The 16,504-nt window shown below is 33.7% G+C and overlaps 1 long non-coding RNA gene across 3 annotated transcripts; it reads left to right on the forward strand.

Annotated features, from left to right (window-relative positions):
- The first annotated feature begins 1,427 nt into the window (after positions 1-1,427).
- LOC148617420 (uncharacterized) lies at positions 1,428-12,545 on the forward strand. Of its 3 annotated transcripts, none has more exons than XR_015922485.1 (4): positions 1,428-1,513; positions 2,178-2,267; positions 3,484-9,035; positions 9,380-12,545. It is a non-coding gene; the product is annotated as an uncharacterized LOC148617420 (long non-coding RNA). The 3 variants fall into 3 exon arrangements; XR_015922486.1 differs by having other exon boundaries at positions 3,484-5,680; positions 6,149-12,545; XR_015922484.1 differs by having other exon boundaries at positions 3,484-12,545.
- The last annotated feature ends 3,959 nt before the right edge of the window (positions 12,546-16,504 follow it).

The raw sequence follows: 16,504 nt of genomic DNA on the forward strand, positions 1-16,504 counted from the left end.
AATAACTGAAAATTTCATGAATGTCAAAATCCATTTTTTCACATGGTCATAAGTTCTTTTATTAATTGAACAAATTACTGAAATTCGGTAATATAATGGGTATCAGTCAGACCTCAGAATTTAAGCAAAAATTCTGACGAAAAGTTGCCATTTTCAAAATGGCTGCCTTAGGTCACAATCTGGGATATTGCATTATCTCAACAACATAAAAAGGTATAAATTTGAAAATAGGTCTGTAAAAGAAGTTGCATAGGCATAACAATACAATATTAAAATTGGGAACTTAAACGGTTGCCGGGGGCGACATTCGCAATTGCTCGCAATGGCAATTCTAGTTAATTTTTTTATCATACCTGTTCTTCTGAACGTAAAGATATCCGGACGATTACTCCGAGACTATTTATTTGATTCATACCAAACTTGGCTCAAACATCAAGCATGCTCATGGAGTATGCACGCTCCTTCTGGAATTTCAAAACGGCTGCCGATTTCAAAATAGCCACCAAAACAAAACTCGGAAAAAATGAAAAAAATCTATAAAATTAATGGAACTCATTAGATGTATGAAAATAACTCAAAATGTTGTTTCTGACTTGTCGACATCATAGGCGTGAACAATTTTTAGCATGCTGCCTTTTTTTTCAAAATGGCCGCCAAAATCGGCAAAATTTCAACATTGTTCGATTTCAATGAAAATTGATACCTAGGGTGACCATGGCATTCTACATTCAATGGCGGCTTCATATTCTGTCTAAAAGCGGCCATTTTTTCAAAATTGTCGCCTAATTGGAAAAATGTCAACATAGCTGGATTTCAATGAAAATTGATATCTAAACATTGCATTCTTAATTCAATGGCGGCCTCAGATTTTGTATTTAAGCCACCATTTTTTTTTCAAATTGGCCACCGAAATCGGCAAATATTTCAACACTTTGGTATTTCATTGAAAATTGATTTCTTCGGAGCACATGGCATCTTCAATTCAATGGCGGCTCTTGGTTTGTCAGGACACCATAATTTTATATTAAATAGTGGTAGGGTTGCTTATCCCCTTTAAAGTAACACAAGGAAAGGATAGTTTTTCTTTAGCGTGTCAGGATTCTTTTGCATTTAATTGTATAAAATATGACATTGTCTATTTTCTACCTGTTGCTTACAATTTAAAGCTCTAGAATCTAATAAAAATGCGACAATGTTTCTTTAAAAAAATGACATTGTTTATTTTCTGCTTGTTGTTTACAATTTACAGTTCTAGAATCCAATTAGAATATTCTACAATGTTATTTTATATGACATTAATATTTATACGTCTGTTATTACATATGAAAGGATTGTACTGCACTGTTCTTGAATGTTCTAAACAACTAGAGCTTTCTAGACACTGCTCTTTATCTAGTATATAATGAGTGAATCTGATATTATAAACCACTGCTTCATTTGTTTAAAGACAATTTTTTATAAGAAGCCTTTTAGAGACAAGAAGACTACCTCTTAATATCAGAACTTGTAACAGGTAAGTTACTTTAAAGATTGATATTTTTTACAGAATTATCCTACATGTATTGATATGAACAAACTATTTATAAATTATTTACAACCATAGGCATATACTTTTTTTTCAACATATTACAAAGGAGAATTTCAGGTTAATAGGGGGATGGCCGAGTGTAAATAGTATTTCATACTGAGCGTAGAGAGGCAAGAAAATTGGGGGATTTATGAAAATCTAAATTGCTTGCCAAATAATTTTGTAGAGTTTGAGGTTCGAGCCGTACATAACAGTAGCTTTGATAACAGAAATTCCTATTTTCATATCCATATCATTTATCAATTATACATGTATACTTAATTTTTCATTCATCTGTTCATTAACCTTTCCTCTCCCATAATATGTGAGATACCTATACGGCAGATATTTAAAAAAATTATGTTGCCCGCCAATGTCATTTTGTTTGCTATACTCAAATGTATGTATAATTTGTCATATATATGTCTTGTTTATATTGATATTAGGTTTTACATGTAATATATTTCTTATTTTCACGTCAGGTAAAATTGAATAAAATCTTGCATGTATTTGAGTGAAACTTTTCAGTCTAGCCGTAACTTAATGTAAGTTACCTGTTTATAAATAGCTAAAACAAGTTACTAGTATAATATTCTGTGGAATTTTTCAGGTTGATTTAGATCATCAAGAGTGGCAATGGTGCGATCGACACGGCAGTTGAGACACAGATAAATTACGGACGCAAGCTGAAAGATTAAAGGCGAGAAGAATCAATAACAATCTGCTCACTCTAAAAGTTTGTGCTATCTCCAAAAGCTTACACTTTTTATACAGCCCTCAATAAATATATATAAGAATGTACACACTGGGATTATTTAGCTAAAGGATTTAACATAATTTAAGATTTAAAACACTGCAATGTAAGCTTCTTTTCAGTTATATTTGCTAACCTTGCCAATGGCCATGTTAGGCATTGCCAAAACTTGGTGTCCATCGTCTTTTGTTGTTTGTCCTTTTTAAAGAAATTTCTAGTACTTCAAAATAACTCAGTTGATAATTACAAAATATGGGCACCAGCATTCTTCAGAAATTTACTTTTGAAGTTGTGATGGTTTCAGAAATGAAGCATAAATCATGACCGTTGTTTGTTGTTATTTTAAGACCACAGGGGTCATGTCACAAATCTTTACATATATCTTTATAAGAGATACAGGAAAAAATATGACTTTGTTTCTTGAGCTTGAAGAGCTCTACAAAAATATTATTGAATAAAAGCTGTGGGATGACGCCTTGTTAGATATTGCCATTGAAAGGCGAAAAATGAAGTTTTTTTGGTGATTTTTAGCCAATATCATGAAAACTATAATAGATAGAAAAAAACTTTCTATGACGAAATGATCCTTATAATCAGGCCTACAAAAGTCTTTATTTGGTCAAACGCCCTGTTATAGTTAGTGTCCTTGAAAGGCAAAAATTCACACTTTTTACACTTTTTAATCAATATCTTGAAAACCATAACAGATAAAGTAAACCTTTTGATTGATTGATCTTAACAATAAGACCTACAAAAGTTTTAAGTGAGTCGAAGTTGTAAGAAGACTCCTTGTCAGAGTTGTAACCCTTAACATGCGAAAGCGATTCACGCTCCAAGGAGCATCCAGTACAGTCAACCACCTCTATTAAAAAAATATATATAGAAATAAATAAATAAATAAGTAAATAAACAAAAGAAACAGTCAAAAGAGACTATGATTAAGATTTTTTTTCCCTTTGTGGATTCTATATAAAATTAACTTGAACAGAAAGACCACCCAATTTTGCTCTCACTTAAGACAGGTCTCACTGTACTTCAACCAAAAGCACTTGTACTTGTTAGATCTTCTGGCATTGTTTTTCTTGTGACTCACTTTTTCCATTAAATTATTATATAAATATTAACTACACTTGCTTTTTATTGTATTTTGTTCTCTTTTTAGGTGCAGCAATTATTTGTGTTTCTGCCAGTAAATCGTGAATGAAAAATTCAACAGATGATTTCATTCAATTTACCATTTAATTTTATACCAGCTGGTCATGATAATGAACAGACATCTGTAACCTTGAAACTACCTACAATATGTCGAGCAGTTGTACCTGATGGCAACTGCCTGTTCCGATCGTTGTCTTATGCAGTAACTGGGACAAAAGATAGTCATTATGAGATCAGAATGATGATTTGTCAGTACATGAAGCAAATGTGAATCTGATCAATTTGTTCTTGTCAACTACAGCCAATAGAGATGTCAACACATACTTACAGTCATCTTCAGTGGAATGTAATGGGGCATGGGGTACTGACACAGAAATCTATACAGCAGCATCACTGTTACAAACAAATATCTATGTTTATACTTTGAGTGAAGTACACTGGAAATGGCTCAGACATTCACCAGTTGGTTCTACACCTGAACATGGTATATATCTTTTCCATAAAGATGGGAACCATTTTGATGTAGTACTTGACACAGAAAACTCTGATTACACATCAAAAGCAAATAACACTGGATGTTATCACATGAATGAATATCACCAAATTAGAAGGAGATCTCTATGAATGCACAATACAATACTGATGAAAACATTAGATTAAAAAAATTAAGATCGCAACAAGAACAGTATGCTTCAACTCGGCGGGTGTTTCTAGAAAAGCAGAGGACGCTTACCCTACCGGTGCACCTGGTCCATGCTCCCAGTTTTTAGTGGAGTCCGAGTTGCTCATTTACTTTTGTTACTTTGTATGTATGATGTTAGTTACTTTATGTTCTTTGTTGTGTATGTCTGTTTTCCATGTCTGGTTTTTGTCCCTGGATTACATTCTTTTGATTACCGCTATAACCTTGGTTCCTTTGATTACTCTTCAACACCTTCAACTTCGGCAAAAAAGAAAATGTATGCTAAGTGTGCCGTTTTATAAACTGTTTACTGAGTGGACATTTAATTGCTATTGTATTATTGATTTGTTAACAATAATTTCATTCTACTCAATGTCCTATTTTATGAACTTACCTATATATACATTTACCTAAGATTACTTTCATTTTCTCTTGTTGTTTATTCTTTCATTGTTCTAATTTCATTTCTATATTTGGTACTTCCTGTACTTACCTGTAGTTTCATTTTTAGTATTTCCTGTGTTTACGTTGTGTACCACAATAATTAGAAAGTTTCAATCCTTATTTTTCAAAGTCATCTGTATTTGGCAGAACATAATGTAAGTGGCTTTTTCATTCTTACTAGTTAAATTTTGCATATCTATAATGATTTTTGACCCAAAAGAATTTGTTGTGGTTTTTGAGAAAGTTAATAAATTACACAAGAGTTGACTTTTTTAAATAGTATATCAGCCTTTCTAAAATTGCTAAAAAATATATAAATATATCAATATTGCTAATTGAGCATTAATTTTTGACCTTTTTTGAAGATTTGAGTGCATGCGTACTTAAACATTTCACAAATAATATTAGTTCAATTTTTGGTAATTTTGAATATGTTTATGAGCCAACAGTTTTTTTCAAGAATTATATGATATTTTCCTTCTGTACCTTAAGCTTTTTACCACAGAACGTTGTACGAAAACCACATAATTGAACTCAACACATAATGCCAAATTGAATTGTGAATAAACGTTATATGGTTATACAGTGTTACTTACTGCAATATGTGACTCGTGCCAATTGGTTAACTAACCGCTAAGCACCTGGCGGTATAGTAAAAAGATTGTGCTGATTAATGAATACTACGGATTTAAAGCGTGTTAGGACATTAACTGTGAACGGTCTAGCCATGTTTGGTGAACAGTGTGAGCAGTACCAAGATAGAATTGACAGTTTGTGGTCAAAGTTAGAGGACTTGGTTGTAACTGTTACTCAATGTGAATCGTTGCAAGATTACCGGAAACTAGAAAGTGACATTAACTTACTTTATAAAGACTTCTGTCGTCGGTCTGAGGAGTATAAAGCATTCCTGAGCAGGAAAAATACAGAAGAGTCCATAAATTTGCGTAAAGAACATTGACCATTTTAATAAGTGTTCTGTAATCAAGAACAAGAAGTTAGAGTTAGTTGAAAGACTGTCTGAAGTTAGTGTTTCGTCAGCATCAAACGTTTGAAACAAGCTAAAGCTGAAGCAGAAAAGGTATGTCTTATATATGTTAAGAAAGAAGGCGAGTTAATTAAACAATAAGCTGAACTTGAAGCTAACATAAACATTGTGAAACAAGAAAGTAAAGTTGCAGCAGCAGAAACTGAAGTTAAGTTTTTAGAAAAAGTAGGTCATGATGATGATCTACCTTCAGTGAAGGGTGACAAAACAAGACATATAAAACTATGTTCAGAGTTTGCATTCACCTATACTAGATCAGCAACAAAATATTACAAACAATCCAGATTTCACAACCAGTAATCAGAATCATGTTGCATCAACACAAAATAATCCATCGTCGAGTTCCATGTTTCCACAACTCATGACAGCTACACCTTTGCACAGCCAAATAGATCATTTACAAACTGCACCATCCGTAAATCAGCAAACGACAACTCAGCCGTTGCTTCACACTGCGTCCAGTCCTAGTTTGTCAAATCCTGTGAATAATCCTTTTTTCAGATATAACCAGGTTTAACTAGATTCAGTAACTTTGATGATAAACCCGAATCCTTTGAATCTTGGCGAGTTTCTTTTTAAAGTATCATTTGAGCTTGGTGTTTCTCCTTTTGAGGAAATGGATCTCCTCATTAAATGGTTAGGACCACAGTCGTCACAATTTGCAAAGTCTATTCGTGCAGCGAATGCATATGACCCACCTAAAGGTGTTTCTAGAATTTGGGAACGACTTTATGAACGGTACGGGCGTCCCCAAATGGTTGAGCATGCTTTGAAACAGAAAGTTTCAAGTTTGAAACTCTTTTCCTAATCTTTCTAATAAAGATCATTATAAACTCTATGATTTGTTGGGTATACTTACCGAAATAGAGTCTGCAATGATAAATCCAAAGTACACAACTTTATTAAGTTATTTCAAATCATCTTCTGGAGTTAGTCCTATTGTGTCAAAGCTCCCACGGTCTCTTCAGGATAAGTGAATTACACAAGCTACTTCATACAAACGCTCTAAATCCGTTTCTTTTTCACCATTTACATTTTTTGTCAGTTTTGTCAGAGTTATGTGTGAAATGCGTAACGATCCTGCTTTCGTTCAGTCGAATATAAGTGTTTCATATAGTAAATCTCGTCCTGCGGTCGTAGCTAGAAAAAGAAGATTTCAAATGTTGTTGTGAAACGCTGTCCAATACACAAGGCTGGACATACTTTGAATGAATGTCAAAACCTTCTCAGTGGTCATATGTGTCATCTGAACGAAATCCAGCTGCGTGTCGGAGGAAGACTAAAAAATTCAAACTTGACACTTGAGGAGAAGAATCCTGTTTTAATTTCTTTCAAACATCATATTGCTAAACTACTTGTGTTACATTATCATAAACAGGTTCGTCATCAAGGGCCTCATATTACAGAGGGCGCTATTCGAAGTTCAGGATATTGGATAATAGGTTGTAAACGGCTTGTGTATTCTGTTATTTCGAACTGTGTACTTTGTCGAAAATTTCGTGGCAACGTCATGTCTCAGAACATGGCCGATTTGCCTATACCAAGATTACAAACTTGTCCTCCCTTCACATACGTAGGAATTGATTGTTTAGGTCCTTGGAATATAGTAACAAAGAAAACTCGAGGAGGCAGCGCAAATTCAAAACGATGGGATGTCTTGTTTTGCTGTCTCTCTTGCAGAGCTGTACATATTGAGATTATCGAAGAGATGAGCACCTCATCATTTATTAATGCACTCCGTCGTTTTATTTCGATCCGAGGTAAAAGTAAGGAAATCTATTCAGATCGAGGTACTAATTTTACAGGTGGAGCCCGAGAATTTGGAATTCACTCTATATTTTGTGGAAGATCCTCCGCTCAAGAGTTTCTTATTGAACAAGGAACTGTCTGGAAATTTAACACTCCGTATTCGGCCCACATGGGAGGCTCGTGGGAAAGGTTAATTGGTATAGCCAGACGGATAATTGACTCTATTTTGTTTGAAGCAAGACATAAATGTCTTACACATGAAGTTCTCTGCACTTTCATGGCAGAAACTACAGCTATAATGAACTCTCGTCCACTTGTCGATGTATCAACAGATCCTGAATCACCATGCATCTTATATCCAAGCGCGTTGTTGACACAAAAATTTGTAAACAACGTTGAGGACTTTTCAAATCTTGATACTTAAGTCATTTATCGATCTCAGTGGAAATTTGTACAAACACTTGCCAATGAGTTTTAGACTCATTGGAGACGTGAATACCTTCAGATGTTGCAAACCAGTCGTAAATGGAAAAAAAAACTTAAGAAAACATCAAAGAAGGAGATGTTGTTCTTCTCAAAGATTGTGATCTCCATCGTAACAATTGGCATACAGGACTTGTTGAACATATATTTCCAGGATTTGACAACCTTGTCCGCAAAGTTTTGGTTAGGACAATCAAAGATGGTCAACTTCATGTTTATGTAAGACCAGTAACTCAAATTGTTCATTTGACTCATGCTAAATAAGAGAGTAATCAAGGGAACCAAAGTTATAGCGGTAATCAAAAGAATGTAATCCAGGGACAAAGACCAGACATGGAAAACAGACATACACAACAAAGAACATAAAGTAACTAAAATCATACATACAAAGTAACAAAAGTAAATGAGCAACTCGGACTCCACTAAAAACTGGGAGCATGGACCAGGTGCATCGGTAGGGTAAGCATCCTCTGCTTTTCTAGAAACACCCGCCGAGTTCCTCATAAAAAGTCAAGTCCGAGGTAGACAAACGAGGAAAGGAAAACTATGACCCGTTGAATAAATCAGTTTTCATGGTGCAGATGGATACACCATAACGATCCACGAGTTCATGATAACGACAATAAAACTTCTGTAGTGATGACTTCAATCTTGTAGCAACATAACCCTGTTCCAGAAGCCTATTTGTTAGAGTTCTAGCAAATATCAAGTCAAATACATAAAGTGATATATTTGACTTGATGTATTTGGAGCAATATCAATCAGTAAAGACTTTTCTGAGAAATTTATTCATTTGCTTTAATTTTCTGAAAGTTATTTGAAAAAAAAAGAGCGATATTATTAATATCGGACGGGGAGTGTGCCGTTTTATAAACTGTTTACTGAGTGGACATTTAATTGCTATTGTACTATTGATTTGTTAACAATAATTTCATTCTACTGAATGTCCTATTTTATGAACTTACCTATATATACATTTACCTAAGATTACTTTCATTTTCTCTTGTTGTTATTACTTTCATTTTTATATTTGGTACTTCCTGTACTTATCTGTAGTTTCATTTTTTGTATTTCCTGTGTTTACGTTGTGTACCATAATAATTAGAAAGTTTCAATCCTAATTTTTCAAAGACATCCGTATTTGGCAGAACATAATGTAAGTGGCTTTTTTATTCTTACTAGTTAAATTTTGCATATGTATAATGATTTTTGACCCAAAAGTTTTTTTTGTGGTTTTGAGAAAGTTAATTAATTACACAGGAGTTGACTTTTTTTTTTTTATAGTATATTAGCCTTTCTAACATTGCTAAAATGTATATAAATAGATCAATACTGCTAATTGAGCATTAATTTTTGACCTTTTTTGAAGATTTGAGTGCATGCGTACTTAAACATTTCACAAATAATATTAGTTCAATTTTTGGTAATTTTGAATATGTTTATGAACCAAAAGAGTTTTTTTTTTAAGTAGTATATGGTATTTTCCTTCTGTACTTTTAGCTTTTTACCACAGAACGTTGTACGAAAACCATATAATTGAACTCAACGCATCATGCCAAATTGAATTGTGAATAAACGTTATATAGTTATACAGTGTTACTGCAAGAAAAAGCGTTCTTCTGTAACAAAGTATGCAACAAATGAATTTTACCGAAACAAATTAAAAAACGCATCAGTCAGTAAGTATGCTACAGATGAATTACACAGAAATAATGCAAACTGGCATCGGTGACAAAGTATGCTACAGATGAATTACACAGAAGTTGGAATCAACCACTGCTGAAGAGATAGATCAGATATCACAGGCTGCTTCCATAAATCCAAAACAAAAACTTAAGTCTGGCTTCTGTTGCCAACTGCTGAGGAAACAGGTCACACCTTTGACACAATTTTACAACTTGTAAATGTGACTTACAAGCAGTACAAGCAGTGTTTATTTGAGCCACACGAAACAATGTTCACCTGAAGAGAGAGCAGAATGATATGTGGGTCAATAACTACAATGAGCATCTTTCTCTAGCCTGGAATGGAAATCTAGATATGCAGTTAAAAATCGATGCATATGCATGCATTGTTTATGTCCTGGCATACATTAGCAAAGCTGAGTCTGAGATGGGAGATTTACTCTTAAATGCACAGAAAGAAGCCGCAGAAGGTAATACTAATGCCATGTCAACGCTGAGAACATTAGGTAATGTATATCTACAGAATAGAGAAGTGTCAGCCCTGGAGGCTGTTTATCGTGTGTGTGGTTTGCATTTAAAAAATTTTTCAAGAGAAGTTATGTTTGTTCCAGCCGGTAATAACATTACATAGATGACCTTACCAGTAAGTGTAATTAAATCTCGTCAACAAAAAGGTGGTGGAGATGAGGGAAACATATGGATGACATTTTTGTATGATAATTACTATGATAGACCAAGTTTGCCAGATTTCTCTGACATGTGTATGGCTGAATTCGTCTCAACTTATCGATTTTTGACAAAATCAAGCTCAACCAAATCTTCAATTGCATTTCATGTATTTCAGCTTGAACGTAGTTTAGGGTTCATCAAAAGGAGAAAACATCGTTAAGAAGCTGTTGTACTATTTCCAAGGTTCAATGCTAGCAAAAGTCCCGAGGAATATTATCTGACTTTGTTGCAGTTATATTTCCCCCACATATGCCCAGTTACCTTGCCAGACAATGTACCATCATTTGAAGATTATGTTAAAAATTATTCTGTTGATGGCAATTCAGTTTTTTATATCATTGAAGGAAACAGACATAAGTTCGAGAAGGTTTCAGAACAACTAGAAATGGCATTTAAAGATATTCAAGAAGGAAACATTCAGAAGGATGCTTGGGCAACAATTACCCAAGAGGCAGAGGTTGAGAGATTAGAGTGTTTGATGGAAAAAGAAGTTCAGATAGTCAATGAACCAGAACAAATTCCAGAACTTCAATCAGAAAATAAGTTAGAAAAACACACCCCTGCCTTCCATCATGAAGCTCCTACATTATCACACAAGTAGCAGCAGCAGGATGCACTAAGAAACATGAATGATACGCAGAAACAGATGTTTTACAAAATCAGAGATTTGACTTCAAAATTGAGTTGTATGGAATGAATGAGAAACCTGAACCGTTCCTTCTTTTTCTAACTGGAGGTGCTGGCAAAGGAAAATCACATCTTATTCGCCGTGTCTTTCATGAAGTAACCAGGATCATATCTAAGGTCACTAGAACACCTGATTCAACAGCTGTTTTCTTACTGCACCCACAGGAACAGCAGGTTTCAACATTCAATGAAGAATACATTCTGCAATTGCAATCAACAAAAAGGTGACATTGCCATATCAACCTTTGGGAGAAAACCTACTCAACACATTAAGAAGCAAATTTGATGGTTTACAGTTATTGATAATTGATGAGATTTCCATGGTTGGTCAGAAAATTCTCACTTATGTTCATGGCAGATCATCTCAAATTAAGCATTCCAAGAAACCATTTGGCAGTGGATGATTTTTACCAGTTACCCCCAGTCAGAGGACTTCCCTTTTACAAACAAAGAGAGTCTAACTTAATAGATTTTTGGAACAGTCATTTTTCCATTCTTACACTCACTGATGTTATGAGACAAAAAGACGATTCCTATTTTGCTAATATGCTAAACCGTCTAAGGACTCAGGACTCATGCACGTGGGCAGCCATTTGCTAAAGAAGATCTTGCAACTTTGAAGAAAGTGACTGTGACAGAGACTCCCAAGGAGGCCATGAATGCCTTACATATTTTATCCAACCAATAAGGAAGTAAGTGCTCACAACAATATCATGATTGAAAAAGTCTGCACATCTATAACAACATTTGCAGCCAAAGACTATTTCACAAATATAGTTACTGGTAGAATGGCATTAAGAAATGGGCCTTACAGAAGTTGTACACCTGTAGATCTACAACCTTAGGTTAGGATTGGTGTTTATGCTAGAGTCATGCTCACAAGGAATATAGATACTGAAGACGGCCTTGTGAATGGTACGTTTGGATCTGCTTCGCGGATTATTCAGCGTAAACGGACCCAAATTAGGTTATAGCGTATAAATTAATCAGAAATTGAATACATTCATTAAATATAATAGTATTTAGTGATTAATGGTTTATTGTGGCAAAATTTTCAAATTCGATGAATTGCTAGGCAAAGCTTAGTTTACTGTAGTTGTAGTTTAAAATTAATATTTATAGTATTGGACATTGTGCATTACTTTTACTTATATCTGTTTGCATTAGTCTGTTATATTGGCTCAAAATAGGATATTTGCTCCAAATTTAAACTTTTAACTGGTTTGATATGCACATACTGTCTTTCACATTCTCTGAAATATAAAAGGTCATGTATTTTAATTTTTTTTAAATCCATTTGGTTAAAATACCATAACATGGCTTTCCTTCATTTAAATATACATTTCATTGGAATTGCTGCATTACTTTTTTGAAAGATTAATCAAGGGAACCAAGACTTTAGCGGAAATCAAAAGAATATAATCCAGGGACAAAGACCAGACATAGGGTGGATAGGTGTGGCTGTAGGGGAGGTTAGAGGCCATACTTTCCAACTAATATAAAAAAATGTTACATTTGGAATGTCAACTTTCTTTATACTTTTATTAAATTTTAATGAAAAATAAGTGATTCTGCTCTTCATTATTCACCACTTTAAGTTTTAGAATATCTTCTTCCGGTGTTAATGTTAATATTTCAAAGGCAGGTTTTCGCGGCTTTTGTGCTTTGCTTGCAAACACAGTATCACTTGTTATAAATTCCCCTAACACAAAGTGTCGGGGATTTATTGTTTTTGCACCGTTTCTTCTATATTATCATTATAATAATTATTATTATTATTATTATTATTATTATTACCTGTGAAATTGTCAGCGCGTTCTCTCAGAAACTGAAAAAGGGATTGGAATGAAACTTGCTGAGAAGTTCAGCCTCATTCCACAGATGTGCACAACGCAAAAAAATTTGAAAGGAGGGCCGTTTTGGCAGAAAAGGGGATAGGTCATAATTTAAGACATTGCGATATCTCGGAAATCTAGGTGGCCAGGAACTTAAAAATTGGTGTCGTGGTAGAGTTTGATGAGCTCTACAATACTACAATACTATGCAAAACAAATTGAATCGATATGTTATGTGTTGCCATGGTCACAAAAATAACGACAAAAATCACCATTTTTTGTGATTTTTCAGATGTTTTTCCTTTATGTAAGAAAAATGACTACAGATATCTTCACCAAACTTGAGAGTTATATAAAACCATCTACATGTGATTGAATGCACATTTCAGATTTTTTAGATGGCTGCCATATTAAAATGGCCGCCATCCAGAGTAAGGTACCCTCTTGGAAAATTGTGTAATTGTCATTAGAATTTGATGAAACTTAAAATATATATATGTGTTGCCATGGTAACGAAAAAAATCCACGAAAAATTTGGTCAATTTTTGTGCTTTTCCAGATGTTTTTCTTCTAAGTATGATTGAATTCATACTCAAATGTACCGTTGAACTGAAAACAAAGGAACTAACAACAATAATTTTACAAATATTTATTATAGAAAAACCTGTGGAAAATGAAATTGAATATAAGGTTCAAAATTATCTATTGATTTGTTAGGGATGAGTACTCACATGTACGATATTTGACATTTTAAACTAAAATAACAATTCATATTTCTATAAAATGAAGTCATAACTTGATATTTTACATATATCAAGTAACTTGATATTTTACATATATCACGTAACTTGATATTTTACATATATCACGTAAATTGTGTGTCATACACTCGTAGTGTTGCGAAATGTGTACTTTTCAATCGCAACAATAAATATATATTTTTATATAGCCTAGCTGGCCGAGTGGTCTAGGGCGCTGGACTTTGTGCAGGCGGTGTTGCCATAGATGTCACAGCGGTACGAGTTCGAGTCCCACGGAGGGAACGACAAAAAATTTGCATCGCAAATTTGACAGTTCTAACATCGTTGGGAATTTTCCAGACCTTCCTATACGTTTACATATCTTCCCTGTATCAATTTGATCCGATGGAGCAATGTAGCGAATAGAGTCGTCACATTCTAAGACGTTGTATAATATTGATTTGTTGTGACATGCATCATTAATTTGATCCTCTGTCCTACATAATAACATCTAAATGAACTGTCCCGTACTACCATACATCGTGTACCAAGTTACACCCCTAGATTAATCCTACGAGGAGGAATGACCCGGCCAGCGAAAGCTATATTTTTAGCTGGCCGAGTGGTCTAGGGCGCTGGACTTTGTGCAGGCGGTGTCACAGCGGTACGAGTTCGAGTCCCGCGGAGGGAACGACCAAAAATTTGCATCGCAAATTTGACAGTTCTAACATCGTTGGAATTTTTCAGACCTTTATATATAAAGGTCTGAAAAATAATTTTATCTATATATCTATATATTTTTCAGACCTTTCTATATATATATATATATATATATATATATATATATATATATATATATATATATATAAATAAAGGTCTGAAAAATATATAGATATATAGATAAAATTATCAAAGCTTGGTTAAAGCATATTTTGCAATATCCAAGATAGCTGCCATTTCAAATGGCCTCCATTCAAAGTAAGGTGCCCCAATTAAAGAAAAGTGTTGAATATATCAAAATTTTATGTTATTTTAACTTAATATTATATGCAGATTTCAAAATTTTGGATTCTGACGCTATTTGGGGAACGTGAGGGGACTTTTGTGACTTGCTTGCAAGCACAACTTAAAACTTGTTATTATTATTATTATTACCAGTGAACTTGTCCGCGCATTTTCTCAGAAATAAATAGAGGGATTGGAACGTAACTTGCTGAAAAGGTGGCCCTCACCCCACAGATGTACACGCTGCAACAAAATTTGGAAAAGAGGGACGCTTTGGCAGAAAAGGGGATAGGTCATAATTTAAGGCATTGCGATATCTCAAAAACCTAGATGGCCAGGAACTTGAAAATTGGTGTGGTGATAGAGTTTGATGAGTTCTACAATACTATGCAAAAAAATGAATCGATATGTTTTGTCTTGCCATGGTAACAAAAAAAAAAACGAAAAAAATTCACCATTTTTGTGATTTTTTTAGAAGTGTTTTCCTCATGTAGGAAAAATGTCTTGAGATATCTCCACTAAACTTAAGATTTATATAAAACTGTCTAATTGTGATTGAATGCACATTTCCAATTATTTCAAATTGCCACCATTTTAAAATGGCCGCCCTTCAAAATAAGGTGCCCCCTTCGAAAATTGTGTAAATGTCATTAGAATCTCATGAAATTTAATACTAAGGCTTAAAATTGTATGCTAAATTCAAAATTTTGGGAATGTTGACCCTTAGATATTCACTTTACAAGAAAAACTTAAAAGGAGGGGTGCTTTGGTCGAAAAGGGGGATAGGTCATAGTTTAGGACATTGTGATATCTCTTAATTCTAAGTTGTTATCAACTTGGTGGTAGATTTGGATGATTTCTATAATATTATACCGAAAAAAGTGAATTGATATTACATGTATTGCCATGGTAACGAGAAAAGTGAAAAATTTGGTTGATTTTTGTAATTTTTCAGATGCTTTTCCTTTATGTAGGAAAATGACGCGAGATATCTTTACCAAATTTAAAGGATATAAAAAAAAATTAAAATGGCCACCATCCAAAATAAAGTGCCCCCTTGTAAAATAGTGTTTAGTTAGAATTTTAAGAAACTTGGTATTTAGGCTTAAACTTGTATGCTAAGTTTAAAATTTTGGGTTATGTAAACATTTTAGGAATATTATCCCATAAATGTTCACTCCACAAATTTTGAAAGGAGAGTTGCTTCGATTGAAAAGGCGAATAGATGATAATATAGGACATTGTGATATATTTAGGAAATTTAGGTAGCCAGCTACCTGAGACTGATGTAACACATGTTTCATTTATCAAAAATGGTCAATATATAATTCAAAATGGATCTTTTCATGGTTCCCCATGAAAGCACTGTAACAGTCAACAAAATTTAATGAAAATTGAGTTTAATGGATAGAGTAATTTTGTATTTGTGAAAGTACATGTATTGGGTGCTACATGTATATATCCAAACAGGGAATATGTTTTAAAATAGGACATAATGTTTCTTTTTTAAAAAATGGCCAATATAAAATTCAAAATGGATCTAATCAAAATAATGTCCCCCATGAAAGCACGTATAAGTCAACACAAGAGGCTCGCAGGAGTCTGAATCGCTAACCCTTTTTGAATTTAGCCTTTCAAAGAAAATAAATATAACAAGAAGTTGGCCAACAATTTTGATTCAATAAGTCTTTAGTAGGATTTATCATAAGGATCATTTCAACTATTGGAAGTTTCTTTTAATCTATCATAGTTTTCAAGATATTGACTGAAAACTGTAAAAAAAGTCATGTTTCCCCTTTCAAGGGCAATAACTCTTACAAGGAATCATCTGATAACTTTTATCCCTGAATAATTTTGTAGTCCTAATAATAAGGATCATATCGGCTATTGAAAGAATTTGGCTAAACCTAAAGGTTTTGGAGAAATATGCAAAAAAAAAAAAAA

The sequence above is a fragment of the Perna viridis genome, chromosome 5 (genome assembly GCF_037379345.1).
Source record: "Perna viridis isolate PV_CMFRI_1.1 ecotype Kerala chromosome 5, ASM3737934v1, whole genome shotgun sequence".
Classification (NCBI taxonomy): Eukaryota; Metazoa; Mollusca; class Bivalvia; order Mytilida; family Mytilidae; genus Perna; species Perna viridis.